Below are 15,091 nucleotides of genomic sequence, written 5' to 3' on the forward strand. Positions count from 1 at the left end.
TGTGGCTCTTTAAGATGTGCTGGTCAGAGAGCAAAGTGGGGAATGAAGCTTGCAAGGGAATGTTCACGTCTTGTTCTCCAACACTTGCCAGCAGTCCTATTACCTGCCCAAAGCAGCCAGTAGGTGGATGTGGCTAGATGCCTTCCAACTCTGTGGGTTTGTTTCTTTCTAGCATTGCTTACTCTTAGCCTTATATAATCCTTCCAGTTTTACTAGGCATTTTAGCCATAAAATCCCAAATTTGAAAGTGCCCCTCTCTTTACTCTTCTGTTACCTATATCTGCCATTGTTCCATCTAACTTTTACCTACCTGATCCCTGCCCTCTCAGGTGGAAGATGTCTCCTCTGTTAAGCACATCTGGTATTTGACCTTGCAATATCTGTTTTGATGTGATTTACCCCTTCTGTTCTTCAGGGTGTCTGCCAGGTGGCAGCTCCGTGACCATGTGCTGAGATCACCCCCTTCCATCTCAAGAGACTTACAGCTAGCTCCAGGGGAGGCTCCACCACACCAGAGAACTGGGGAGGCAGAGAGAAGCTGGCCAGTGGTCCTTCCCCCTTGCTACTGGTTTAAACCCACGTGCCATGTTTATAAAGATAAGCAGAAATAGTTGAACTGCAAAGTACATGATTCCATAGATTGTTTAGAACAAAGAAAAGGATCATTTCTTAGATATGTTTTTATTGAATACTAATTTAATTTCAGGAACACTTTATGTACATTGTCAAAGATGAAAACTCTGGAGAACTTCTTATGCACCCAACATTAGTTTTAGGCCTTTACATGTATTTTTATTTCATTCTCATGGAAATCCTATGAGGGAAATACTATTATCAATATCTGCACCCCAAAACATGAAGAAATCCAGACTCAGAGAGGTAAAGCACTTGCTCAAGGTGACATGGCCAGTGAGATGGAGGCTGAGACTCCAGCGAGGGCAGTGTGGCTTCAGCGCCCATGTGCAAGCTCCACTTTGTGCCATCCTTTGGGATTTACACTCATGATCTTGGCACACCCAGGAGGATGTGATGACAGATGGATCTCAATGGCACTCACAAATGAAGGCTTTCCAGATGGGATTTTCTTTTCTTTTTATTTTATTTTTTAAAGATTTGTTTATTTGGAAGTCAGAGTTACAGAGAGAGAGAGAGAAAGAGAGAGAGAGATATCGATTCTCTATCTACTAGTTCACTCCCCAAATGGCCACAATGGCTGGAGCTGGGCACAGGGAGCCAGGAGTCAGGAGCTTTCTCCAGGTCTTCCATGCAGGTGCAGGGGCCCAAGCACTTGGGCCATCCTCCACTGCTCTCCCAGGCCATAGCAGAGAGCTGGATTGGAAGTAAAGCATCTGGGTCTTGAACTGGTGCCCATATGGGATGCTGGCACTGCAGGCAGCGGCTTCACTAGTTACGCCACAGCGCCAGCCCCCGAGATATTCCTTTCAAATGATAATATCAATCTCACATAAGATGCATATTTTTAAAAGTGAAACTTGTCATATATTAGTCATTTGTATTAGATTGAATGAATGCTACATGATATTAGAATTAATAACTGTAATATAAAGTACCCAGTAATAGGGTCTTATTTATTTTTGAGTTATTTTATTTTTAAAATAAATTTGAGGGGCAGATATTTGGCCTAGTATTTAAGATACCAATCAAGATGCCCACATCCCATATCTGAGTGTCTGAATTCTAGCTTCCTGCTAATGCATACTCTGGGAGGCAGCAGGTGACTGCTGAAGTAGCTGGGTCTCTGACACCCACTGGGGAGACCTGGATTGAGTTCTCAGCTCCCAAAGTTGGCTTGGCCCACCCCAGACCTTTCTGGGCATTTGGGAAGGGAACCAGCTGATAGGAGGATTCTCTTCTATCTCTGTCTCAAATGAATAAAAGTTAAAAACCTCTCTGTCATTGAGAATGTCTCACAAAAAACTTGTCCAGGTATGAGTGCCCATGGACAAAATGTTGACCTTGTGCTGTTGTCATTGATAATGGTAGAACCACAACATGTACCATTTATTCAGGGCTTATTTTTAGCTCTCTAAAAGCATTTCTATTTAAAAACTTACATTGACATAAGTATCTTTGTCCCCATTTTACAGATGAAGAAACTAAGGTTTGCGCAATGTTACCTACTGAGGTTCAGAGAGGATTCATCACAGCTAAGGAATGAGAGGGATTGCATTCAAACCCAGATCTCCCTGACTCCAGAACTTGTATGGGTGACCACTGTGTGCTCTGTGTGGACACTATGAAAAGCTGTGGGCATTTATGTTACCACATTTGTGTCAGAATACAGCTTATTAACACACATGTTTGTAGAATTGAAAAAACCACATGTTTATCCAGCACTAGCTAAGTTCTAGGATGCAACTAGAAATACCATCATAGATATAAGTCTTGGAGGAGAAATTGGAAGAACAGGTTAGGAGTTCCCCTTGATAACAGGTAACAGCTTTTGAGAGCTTTCCATCTCCTCTCCATCTATTCTCACTTCATTCTGCACAAAGTCGAATGTGGCAGGTACTATTGTTATTACCTCCATTCTGTGGATCAGGAAACCGAGGCATGTGCATGTTGCTTAGTGCATGGTTATCCTGGGCTGAATGGGTCAATAGAGAGTTGATGACACATGATGTACCAGGCATATTTAGTGGGCTATATAAGAAGGATATATCTAAGAGCAAGCAGCCATGCCTGCCCTGATTTGCAATTCCATTGAATTGTGCCATAAACATACATCCAGTTTTCTTTACTTAGACTATCTGTACATATTAGTTGTCTTCTCTGGTTCAAGCTCTTCTGCTGGCTCGTCAGGGCTGGCACAAACTCCATACTCAAACTCTTAACTAACTGTGTGTCAAGGGCTTATGAGTGTTCTAGCTGTGAGTGCTCTGTGTTGGACATGAAAATCTTGCTCACTTTTATTCTCGGGGCTCCTCTCTTCTTCCTTCCTTTGGAGCATGAGAGTAGGATGACAAAACCAGAGTGGTTTTCTCAGGGAAAAGTCTTAGCAGGTGATTTCAGCTGCAGGTGACTCTCTTCTGTCTCTCCAAGGACTGGGCATTGCCAGCCCTGCTGTAGCTGGTTGAAGGGGACCAAACCTCTCAGGAAGACGGACTTGGTTCCGTTTGACCAGCCAGAGCAGGGGGCGGCTCCCTTGGGAGATGACTGCAGCCTCTTGGTGTGTAGTAAATCTTAGTGTGGAGATACCTTGGAAGGTCCCAAGCATCACTTGTCCAAGCCTGTAACACAGAGAGCACCAGCATTAGCATGTATCAAAGCCCAGGAGGTTTCTTTGTCCAGGGTTTGTCTTCTCACAAGGTTTGTAACTTAATATTTTTTTTTCAATAGAAATGTCATAAAGAAAAAAAATGGCATGGAATTATTGAATATGGAAAATGACAGTATCCCATAATTCTTTATTTAATCATAAAATATATTGGACATTTTGGAGTACTCATATATTCTTTGAATATCTTACATCTTAATTTGTTTTATTTTTATTCAAATATTTTTATTCAAATACATTTAAAACTATATGTATTGCATATGCCAGTAATGACACAATGATAAAACCAACACCCACAAACAACCATCTACCTGAATATATAAGAACATTTTCCTGTTCTTCATGTATACTGTTTAAGTTTTCTGAATACTTTTCCCATTTCATCTCTTTATAGTGCTCCCCAAGGGTAACTCTAATATGAATTTCATTTTTCTTATCATTTGAATATTTTTCTTTATAGTATTTTCCATTTGTGTGCCTATATTCCTAAGCAACATATGTGTCTATTTTAGCATATTATGGTATGATATTACAGGTTTTCTTCTGTGACTTGATATTGTCTCTTAAAATGATATAGGTAAGCTTCATACATATTGATGTGGTAGCTGTAGTTGATTAATTTTCATTGTCTTCTGATTTTCTACTATGTGACCGTAATGCAGTTTATTTATTCCTTCTCCCAGAAATAGACATTGGGTAGAATGGGTAGAATTGACTAAGTAGTTTCTTAAGGGAGGTAGGGAAATCTTTTATTCTTGTCTATTTTAAAGAAGGCTGGGTTCCATTGTGTAAGAGCCCATAGGTTGATCTTGCAAAGGAAAAGCAACAATTTGCCAGCCCCAAACATCTGGGGATGGGGTCTAGAAATGTGTATTGTGACCTGCCCACTAGATTTTGATATAGCCACAGGTGGGGAGCCACCTCCTGGTAGAGTCTAATAAAAGGGGCAGGGGAACGATTCAGAGAGAAAGGCAGCCTACCTGACTTTAGGATGTATTGGAGCAGGTGGGGAAGAGGTAGGCAGAGGGGACAGTTTGAATGATATCAGAGAACTGCTCTCCTCCTTTGGGGCTTAGCATCACATGTCTTTTTACTTCCCTTCCCTGAGGAAAAGCTGTGTCATCAAATGGAAAGTATGTGGCCTTGGAGTCACACTTCTGGGTTCCAATTCCACTGATGGCTTCCTGACTCTTTTACTTTAGAAGGTTGTGTGACATTTAAACCACAATTTCTACATCTGTACAGTGGGGGAGCATACCCACTTCACTGGCTTGTTGCAAGGCAGACAGTGTTAGGGGTTCTGGGAGGCATCCTTAGAGACAGTTCTGACTGCTTTTGAGGCCTGTCCTTTATGTGTTTCTTTTCCCTCAGCTGCTAGGATTTTTATTACTTCTCTGAAATTGTTGAAACCACTGATCAGGAAACCCAAAACTGGTTTAACCATCCAAGCAGACTCCCACCAGATGGACTCCAGCTTGGGAGCTCTGCCTAAGATAAGTAAGAGCTCCCAGACTTCAGCTCACTCTGTGAAGCACCATAGAGATGACACCTGGTGAAAACACACTGTGTGCGTGTGTGTGTGGGGGGGAGAGTAGTATGAATGCAGGGTAAAGTGAAATATGGCTTGGTTCTAGAACAGTCTGTGAAGGGTGATGTTAACAAAGCTGCTTTCTTGTACCGAGGCCCCTCCTACGTGGTATGCATCCTCCTGCCTCTGCAACCAGGCACTTACCTTCTCCTTCCCCTCCTCCCAGTGGCATTGCTGCCTTGGGGGTGCTGTCTGCCAGCCCTTCGCCTGGCTGCCCTCCTCTAAGCCCACACTGTTCCCTTTCCAGTTCCTTCTGTAGAGCAGTGGAGTAGGCAGCAGAGAACAACCAGGCAGACTGAAACCAGGCCTGGAAAAGCACACCTGTCCAGCTCATCAGAGTGACAAGCTCTGTTCAGCGACCTTTCTTCAGTCTGGACACTAGTCTTCAGCCATCCTTTCCCCTTCTTTATCCATGTCTTGTCCCATCTCCAGCAACACACCCACCCATACGACATGCCCCTGATTTCGGAGCAGATGCCATAAAATCAACCTCAGGGATAAGCAAAGAAAACCATCTTTAGAGCAGTTATGATTTAGGAGAGGTAAAGGGCTGTCCTTGGAAAGAAGCACAACCTTGGGCCACAGACATGAAGATTAAGGTTCAGGGAACAGATGCAGGAATGTTCCCTGGAATACATGGGGTGCCATAGAACACTGATGTCAGACATCTCATTCATTCCAAGCACCACCATCCCCAGCAGGGCTTCTCAACCTTAGCATCCTGACATTTGGGGTCGGGAAGGGGGCTGTCTTGTGCATTGCATGGCATTTAGCATGACCCTTGTTCCCTAGCTGTGACAACTAAGAATGCCTCTAGACATTGCCGGATGCCCCTTGGGATGTAAAATAGGCTCTGACTAAAGAACCACAGGCCTAAAGCCATATGTTTCTATGTTCAGCCCTGTAAGGGCTGCGTCTCTATGAATTCCCTGATGTTCTTCTAAGACACCCCTCCCCCTTTCCTCTGCAGAATACAGGATGGTGTTTCATTGAAGGCAATGCCACAACTCCACAGCTCCTGGAAGAGGTAGCTGGGTGGTGTCATGGGTGCTGCTGCAGCCCAGATGGGGGTTGTGGGAGATTCTCTGCCTAGTGTGTGTGCTTCAGGCTGCTGCTTCTGAGGGGATGAGACCCTCTGTTTCCAGCCCTCTGTGGTTCTCTGCCTCTGTGTGTAAACACAGCCTTTCTTCCATCCTTCCTTCCCTTTCTTCCTCTCTCTGGATCCTTGTCCTATGCTGCTTAGTTCCACTTACAGCCTGCTTTGTGCATATTGGTATGTATCATAAACCCTGTGCTGTTTTGTTGTGTGGGCTGGTATACATTTAGTGTGGTTCCATCTCATCTCATCTCATCTCATCTCATCTCATCTCATCTCATCTCATCTCATCTCATCTCATCTCATCTCACACATACCTTTCCTAAAAACAAGGAGGCAGAGGCATTTGAAGCCATCCTGGGACTGGGGTTCCAGTAAGAGAGAGACCACTGCCTTTTCCTCCCTTGCTCTGGAACTCTGCACTGGGAATGGCACACACCTTGTGTGACTGTGGTCTCTGCTCCAGTACAGGCCTTCCCTCTGTAGGTCCAGCTCCTGCTTGGTGTGGGCTCAGGTCCTTGAGAATCGGAACTAGCAACACAGGGGCACAGGGACCAGAGGAGAAAGGAACTTGGTCCATCAGAGCAATGTATTGCTATTTTCACATCTCAAACCTTTTCCTCAAACAGCCTTCCAGAGGCTTCACTTGTGCAGTGTGTGCATGGAAGTGACAGCAGAGCAGGGTCAGGAGATCGGGACCCAAGGTGACTCGCTTTGCTCTGGCTGTGGATCCCTGAGTTTCTAGCCCCATATTTGGTCTAGAATGGACAAAACACCTAGGAAATGTGCAAACTGCTACAGACACATGATGCAGTCACAAAGAAACTGCCATCCGGTTCCTTTGAAACATCTCATTTCAGGAACTGTATGGCCAGAGGAAGGAGCCAGGAGGGCGAGGGCTGAGTCTGTGAAAAACATTTGGGGTGAGGAGTAGGGTCTGAGAGGTGGGCTGTGGAGGGGACTCCGAGACATCAGTCAGTGTGCCTACAACTTCAAGAGGGGGAGGCATTGGAGAAGGAGGAACCCTGAATGAGGGAGACCCCTGCTGGCATAAGCCCTGATGAAGAAGCAAGTCACCAAGCCTGTTCTCTGGGTGGGTCCATGGGGCCAGCGAAGAGGCGCCTGCCGAAACCACACACTTCCTTACATTCCATAGCAAAGTAATCCGTATGGGGATATAAAGAAGCATGTGGCCTCGGGAAGCAGGGTCATCCGAAGCAGTCCAGCATCTGTGATGGGGCCGTGCACATCTTTCCTCCTTGCCCAGGGCTTGAGGGAGATGCTTAGAGTGCAGGCCCACTGGAACCTGGTCTCATCCATATTAAACCGCACCCCCACCCCTCAAGCTGTCCTAGAATAAATCTACCATGAGGAATGGGAATGGAATCTCTTCCGCTCCTCTTTGTTCAGACTGGAACTGCATTGACTTTCACTGATTTACAATCTATCAACTCCTTTGTTTGTAACTATGAATTAATTTGCTGTGGCTGCTTTGTGTATAGCCTTTTTTAATGCCTGGAATTCAGTGAATTAGTAAAGAGAGAGAGAATCCAACAGAGACATATTCTGTGTGTGCATGGAGTGGCACTCATGTTTAAGAGCACGTCCAGGCCCTACTGTACTTCTTACTGTATGCCTGCCCTGCGGCCTGTGCATGGGCTGCAGCTGCTGGTGCTGCATTCCAAACACAATGGTTCATTGTGGGAAGGCTCCTTTTGTTTGGCTTCCACTCCCCCGAGCCCATCACCTGCCCCACAATCTGTGAGGCCTGAGCTGTGGAGGAGGGAGGGACACTGGCAGCTGTCTGGCCGGGCCACCCCTGCTGGAGGGAGCTGGGGTTTTGAGCTTCATGGCATCTGGTTCTATGCCAGGAAACAGGGAGAAGCAGGCCAGGAGAATAGGATCACAAAGAAGGTTTGAGGCTCACAGCACTGACAAGGGTGGTGATGAAACCTGATAACAGACAGAAAAATAAGAAGTAACTTTTTCAAAGCACATCTTCTACGACAGGATCATTTTCAGTGTTGTGCCTGTGTAAGCTCCTTGAATCCTCACTACCCTATGAAGAAGCTCTCTTAGCTGGCTTCATAGATGAGGAAATAGAAGGTCATGGAAACAAATTAGTTTATACATAGGTAAATGGCAATTCCTCTTAAAAAGATTAACTGGGTTGGAGGCACAGCCTTGGATCTACTTATGGAGATGGGGCGGGGGGGGGAGGGAGAGAGAGAGAGAGAGAGAGAAGAGAGAGAGAGAGAGAGAGGCGTGGAAATGAGAGGGGTTGAGAAGGCAGACAGGCAGGCAAGCAGACACCAGGGCTTTGTACCTTTGTCCATTTACTCCTCTGTAGCTTTGCAGGTGGGGCACTGGTGGTGCTGGCTTAGAAACCAGGCTTCTTCTTAGGAAAATAGGAAAACGTCTTAGACATCCCAGTTGAAATCTCTCAGACTGATCTTGGGAATTACCAACAACTCATTTAATCCAGTCCAATTGGTGAATAAGCTCTGATCCTAAACCAGTTTTCTCCCACGCTCAGGTATAAGCTTCATAGGTGTGAGAATTTGGTACTTGGGGTGGTGGTATATCAAAAACACAGTGTCAGGGGCAGATGGGGAGGGGAGGTGGCTGGTCTCCAGCCAAAGGAGAAGAGGAGGTTGTGCCTTTGAGAAAATTGTCTTATCTCTTCCCAAGAACCAGGAAACTTAAGAGCTGAGCAAATGTTCATTTTAACTAGTTAGACTAGTTAACTAGTTAAATCTGTCAGGTCAAGGACCTCTGAAGTGTCTGACATGTGAATTGCTAGGAGTGAGGAGTTGCATAGATGACAGGGACCATGGAGGTTTATGGTTCAAAGATCCAGAAAGAACCAATCTTAAAGGCCCAGAAGGCATGAATTTATGTGAGAAGACAAAATGAAAAGATTTCTGGGAAAAAGATTTGAGATGACCAAGAGAGTGCTCACCAACCCTTGGCATTGTCCCCAACATTTGATGTGAATTGTTTTGTCTTCATCAAGCCCAACCTTATATAGTCAAATGTTTCTTAAAAGGGGGTATCAATAGGAGTCCCAGCACTTCCACTTCTGATCCAGCTTCCTGCTAATGCATCCTGGAAGGTAGCAGGTCATGGCTCAAGTACTTGGGCTCCTGACACCTACCTGGAAGACCCAGATGGAATTCTGGGCTCCAGGTTTTTGCTTAGCCCTGCCCTGGCTGTTGTGTGCATTTGGGGAGTAAACCAGCAGATGAAAGATTTCTGCCTTTCTTTTTTTTTAATTAAGATTTATTTATTTATTTGAAAGGCAGAGTTACAGAGAAGAAGAGGAAGGGAGAGAGAGAGAGAGAGAAAGAGAGAGAGGTCTTCCATCCACTGGTTAACTCCCCAACAGGCTGCAATGGCTGGAGCTGTGCTGATCTGAAGCTAGGAGCCAGGAGCTTCTTCCAGATTTCCTACCTGGGTGCAGGGGCCCAAGGACTTGGGTCATTCTCTACTGCTTTCCCAGGCCAGAGTAGAGAGCTGGATCAGAAGTGGAGCATCTGGGGCTTGAACCAGTGCCCATGTGGATGCCGGCATTGCAGGCAGTGGCTTTACTTGCTATGCCACAGCACCAGCTCCATGCTCTGCCTTTCAAGTAGATGAAAATAAATGAAAAAAAAAAAGGTAAAAGTTCACTTTAAAAACTGAAGAAAGACATTTAAACATGTTAATGATCCATTACTTGATAGTTTATGATGACAGGCAGAGTGGACAGTGAGAGAGAGAGAGACAGAGAGAAAGGTCTTCCTTTTGCCGTTGGTTCACCCTCCAATGGCCGCCACGGCCAGCGCGCTGCAGCTGGCGCACCACGCTGATCCGATGGCAGGAGCCAGGTGCTTCTCCTGGTCTCCCATGGGGTGCAGGGCCCAAGCACCTGGGCCATCCTCCACTGCACTCCCTGGCCACAGCAGAGAGCTGGCCTGGAAGAGGGGCAACCAGGACAGAATCCGGCGCCCCGACCGGGTCTAGAACCTGGTGTTCTGGCACCGCAAGGCAGAGGATTAGCCTATTGAGCCATGGCGCCAGCCTCCAAATTCTTAATAAGTTTGAACCCACAAAGAATTTTGAAAATCAAGAGAAAGTTTGGAATGAGAACATCTATGATGAAAGTTCTGTCTAAACCCTCATTCCACTTTTCCTGGGCATCTAACTTAAGATGCAAGGGGGGTTTACACTGTGGTGTAGCAGGTAAAGACACCACTTGCAGTGCCAGCATCCCATATGAGTGCTGGTTCAAGTTCCAGATGCTCCACTTCCCACCCAGCTCTCTGCCATGGCCTGGGAAAGCAGTAGAAGATGGCCCAAGTCCTTTGGCCCCTGCACCCACATGGGAGACCCAGAAGCTCCTGACTCCTGGCTTTGGATAGGCCCAGCTCCAGCCATTGCAGCCATTTGGAGAGTGAACCAGTGGATGGAAGACTTCTCTCTCTCTGCCTCTGGCTCTCTGTAACTCTGCCTTTCAAATAAATAAATAAATAAATTTTAAAATAAATAAATAAATGAGATAGAAAAAATAGAAGAAAAACAATGAATTTGGAGGTGGGGAGAGGGCGATAGTCTCAGAGTATTTTATTCCTATACCCTTTGGCATTCTTGGATGTGGACTCTGAACCAAGCATATCTACAGTTTGCTGTGCACTTGATCAGGACCTGACCAGTCAGCTGAATGAGTTAATATGAGGATTCTTCTTTTTTTTAATTTTTTATTTATTTTATTTTTTGACAGGCAGAGTGGACAGTGAGAGAGAGAGACAGAGAGAAAGGTCTTCCTTTGCCGTTGGTTCACCCTCCAATGGCCGCCGCGGCCGGTGCGCTGCGGCCGGTGCACCGCGCTGATCCGATGGCAGGAGCCAGGAGCCAGGTACTTTTCCTGGTCTCCCATGGGGTGCAGGGCCCAAGCACCTGGGCCATCCTCCACTGCACTCCCTGGCCACAGCAGAGAGCTGGCCTGGAAGAGGGGCAACCGGGACAGAATCCGGCGCCCCGACCGGGACTAGAACCCGGTGTGCCAGCGCCGCTAGGCGGAGGATTAGCCTAGTGAGCCGTGGCGCCGGCAATATGAGGATTCTTCAAAAAGATCATGGGAAAGTGGAATTAAAAACTCAGTTTACTTTCATGGAGATACCTTGTAATCTGTGCATATAAGGGGTCCTTCAAAAAGTTCATATAAAAAAAGATGCAAGGAAGGAAATTATTGGAACAGATTGCAAAACAGAGTATAAAGGCTATGCCTCCAACCCAATTAGTCTTTCTAAAAGGAATTAGCATTTACTTATATATAGATTAATTTATACATAACCCAGTTTTCTGATCTATGAAACCAGATAAGAGAATTACTTCATAGGCTAGTGAGGATTTAAGGCATTTACATAGGTAAAGCACTGAAAATGATCCTGTTATAGAAGATGTGCTTTGAAAAAGTTACTTCTTATTTTTATGTCTGTTAACAGGTTTCATTCGCCACACTTGTTAATGCTATGAGCCACCAAAGGTAGACCAGAAAAACAAAACAAAACAAGAACTGCAATAAAACTAACATATTTAAGACCAGGAAAACATGTGGAGGATAGGAGGAAGGGGTAAGGGCAGGAGTCTAGAAGGAGCAACATAAGATTTCTCTGCATTTAGCATAGGACAAATGACTTTGATACAGCAACTAGATGTAGGTTTTTCTGAATTCCTTAATTTCCTACCTGATCGAATCTTTTGACTTTAGTAGATAGGATTGGGAAGTTTAATGTGTCACCTGGCCTCATTTGTGCTGTGTGATACCAGTAAAATCACCACCTTTCTGCCTCTCATCCCTGTAACTGATCCCATGTCTTTTATCTGTAAATAGCAGTTGTGTAACCCCATCTGCCCACCAAATGGTGGGTTGGAGATTAATGAGATAACATATGTGAAGATCTCGAGTTTTTTAGAACAGGCCAATGGTGATATAAAATGTCACTCGACATGTTATTGAAAACAAGATTTATTCCTCTGCATCCAACTCTGCCCTGTAATCAGACAATTGTTCAAAAGCTTTAAATCACTAAGCCATCCTTTCCTGTGTTTCTGAGAAGCAAGTACCATTTAAAACATTTACGACTTAATCAACAATAAAAGGAGTTTCAGAAACATAAACGGCAGTCATGGTTCCTGTTCTATTTCTTTCACTGCACAGCACACTGTTTGAAGGTAAACGACCGAGACCCGACGTTACAGAAACATAAAGATGGTGATTCCCACTAATGGTCCTGAGACAGTTTCCTGCATTTGGGGAAAATCAAGGACAGATTGAGACAGAGAGAAGTCTGAATTAGAGACTAACACAATGCTGTAAACTTCAAGGTTATTGGCTGTTGAGGGGTGCAGGGAGGAAGAGCACGGCTTGGGCATCTGTGACCTTGATCAAGCTACTTAACCTCTTCGAGTTTCAGTTTCTCATCTGTAAAGTGAGAATAGTGTTGATGCATTAGAGGTCCCATGAGATAGATTTATGTAAAGTTCCATGATCATAATATTAGCAGTCTAATCAATGATCTCTAGTACTACTAGAATATTACCTAGTATCAGTTAATATTAGACTATAATGACATTTTAATATTACTACAGCAACTGAATCTACCCACTCAGTGGAGTTTTATGTTTGATCTTCTTAAAAGGGTTTCATTAACATGACAATTGTTTTTATGCAAGAAGGAACTGAAAAATACTTGGGAAAGTTTAAATAAATGTTAACAAAAAATTCCTCCCATAGTTTTAGCCTGCTTTTAAAAATATAATTTTCAAGCATTTTTGTATGTTTGAGAAGGCTATGTTAGAAAAAGGCACTTGTTTGTATCATTTCTAACAAGAATCATTAGGATTCTGAATTCCCAGCCTCATTTTAAGGGCCTTTATGACAGGATATGTATGTTGAGATTTTCACATTGTCCTTTATTGACTACAAAGCATTTCCCTTTGACACCAGCTCTGACCTAAGTTCATTAGCTCTTTGCTGGGTGAACCAAGGAAACTCTACGGACCATCACCTGTAGCTCTCTCTTAGAATTTCTGATAAGTACCAATATCCTAGCATTCCTATTCATTCTCTGCCTTCAGACAGGCCTGGAAATTTTAAACAACTGTTGATAGCTTTTTAAGATGTGATCAGAACTGCATACTTCTATGAGGACTAGAACCCCTCAAGTATCTGCAGGAGGAGTGGCCGGCACAGGTGCACCCATTCGGAAATCTGAGAAGCTGTGACCTTAGGCACTGATATCTACCACTGGTGTTCTTGGTGGCTGTCCATGAAACAGAAGCTGTTCTGGAGCTCACCAAGTAAGAGCCAAATTATTTGAGGCTTACAGTCATCTGGCTGAGGAGGTAGGAAATAAAGCAGAGGCGATCCTTGTAAGGCACTCCTGGGTGGCATGCTGGGATAGGACTTCCCTTCTTTTTCCTGGGACTCGGCCAGTATGTCTTGCTATTTTTAGAGGACTGGCCAGATTCGAATGCTGATTCAATCACGGACATGGGTTATATGTTAACTTCCTAGAGGCAAGAGCAATGCCAGTCCTGAGAGCCCATCTTCTTTCTCGGCAGAAAACGATTGCCCCTTTCTCGGAAGAGGTGAGTGTTGGTGACATTTCACCTTCACTGTTGCCCTTGTCCTGGTCCTCATCCAAGAGAGATGGAACTGGAACTTCAGTGGGGGAGGGGATAAGGAGCAGAGAAGGGCCAACATTATATAAAGCCATTTCTTAGAGTGTGTACGCTTTCAGCAGCCCTATGAAGTACATTTTATTACACAGGAAAAAACCATCTGAAGCACGTTAAGTAATTTCGAGGCAGAGAGTGGTTAAGAAACTTAATAACACAGCAAGTAAATGGCAGATATACCACTTGATGTTTCTAACCCAAGGCACATGTTCATTCTAATACCTCACATTTTCCAACTTGCCCGATTCTTAGTGCCATCAACTATATTGAAGAATCCTGTTCCCTACACTGTGCTCCAGGGGCACAGAATCAGAATCTGCTGGAATGACTGGGGATCCAGCTTTTTAACAGGCACCCCCAGATGAATTCCATGTTCAGTAAATCACAGCTCTCAGGGAATTGTTCTCAAATGTGAGTGAACGTGAGAATCACACAATTCTTTGCAGATTCTTCTAACTGCTCTTGAAAATGCTGACATAATTGATCTGGGTGAGGGCCCAGGAATGTGCATCACCACCACTTCAATTTTATTTTGTTGCAAGTGGTCAGAGAACTTTGAAAAGCATTTATCTAATAACATATAAACAGAGAGGGGATTCTAAAGAAATGAAATATTTAACACTGGAAAGGACTCTCTTCACAATGCTCTAAGGGGAATTTTGCTTGGATTAAAGGAAGAACTTCTGTAACACTGATAAACGGTTAGAATCAGAAATAGGGTATCACCATGAGTAATTCCTTTTCTAGGAACAGAAAGGCTACAACTGATATCTTATTTTCTCAATGTTTCTGATGCTTACTTTCTACCTGGAATGTTCTTTTTCCTTACTCTTTATGAGTTAAAATTCCTCTTTCTTTAAGGCTCAATTCAAACAAACTTTCTTTACCACATTTTCTCCCAGTTGTTTGTCCCTCTTCTCAGTCCCTCTTGTGTGTCATCGGGCACACATTGTATCACCTCTTACCTTGCAGCCTAATTCCTTGTGTACCCGAATTGCATGAGGAGCTCCCCTCCTGGAGGGCTGCATCCTGGCTGCTTCGAGTTTGATTTCTTAACCCAACTGGTAAAGGCCTTTTGCATAATAAGGTTGAAGTAGATTCCCCACTCCAACGCCATTATCAAATACCTACTGCATGCAGCAATGTTCTAAGCACTGTAACATAACAGGTAATTTGTATTAGAAATATTCTTTTTTTTACAGATGAAGGAAAACAAGAACCATGAGAGTGTGTTTATTGAGGACGCTCCTTTGGGAAGTCTAGCCTTTTAGGCAATAAGCATTACATGTGTAAGAGATCTGAATACTGTGGGCTCAGGAAACCATGCTTAAAAAATCTTAGCTTTCTAATTTAGTGCATCAGAATCACCTGGACAGCTTGCTCA

General features: G+C 44.3%; 1 protein-coding gene, 1 long non-coding RNA gene and 2 other non-coding genes across 4 annotated transcripts in view; 1 reads left to right on the plus strand and 3 right to left on the minus strand.

Annotated features, from left to right (window-relative positions):
* Window positions 1-665: 665 nt before the first annotated feature.
* On the minus strand, window positions 666-9,169 carry LOC138849655 (uncharacterized). The gene is made up of 2 exons (XR_011388665.1): window positions 6,294-9,169; window positions 666-6,238 (listed from the first exon to the last, which is right to left on the minus strand). It is a non-coding gene; the product is annotated as an uncharacterized lncRNA (long non-coding RNA).
* On the minus strand, window positions 3,088-3,146 carry MIR133B (microRNA mir-133b). Its single transcript, NR_162524.1, has one exon. It is a non-coding gene; the product is annotated as a microRNA mir-133b (primary transcript).
* On the minus strand, window positions 7,114-7,173 carry MIR206 (microRNA mir-206). The gene has a single exon (NR_162579.1). It is a non-coding gene; the product is annotated as a microRNA mir-206 (primary transcript).
* Window positions 9,170-13,504: 4,335 nt separating the features above from the next.
* Window positions 13,505-15,091, plus strand: part of PKHD1 (PKHD1 ciliary IPT domain containing fibrocystin/polyductin) — a 579,994-nt gene continuing 578,407 nt past the window's right edge. Inside the window, exon 1 of the mRNA XM_070074011.1 lies at window positions 13,505-13,617. The gene's annotated coding sequence lies outside the window, so the exon portion shown is untranslated. The remainder of the gene's footprint in view (window positions 13,618-15,091) is intronic.

The sequence above is a fragment of the Oryctolagus cuniculus genome, chromosome 5 (assembly GCF_964237555.1).
Source record: "Oryctolagus cuniculus chromosome 5, mOryCun1.1, whole genome shotgun sequence".
NCBI classification, from domain to species: Eukaryota; Metazoa; Chordata; class Mammalia; order Lagomorpha; family Leporidae; genus Oryctolagus; species Oryctolagus cuniculus.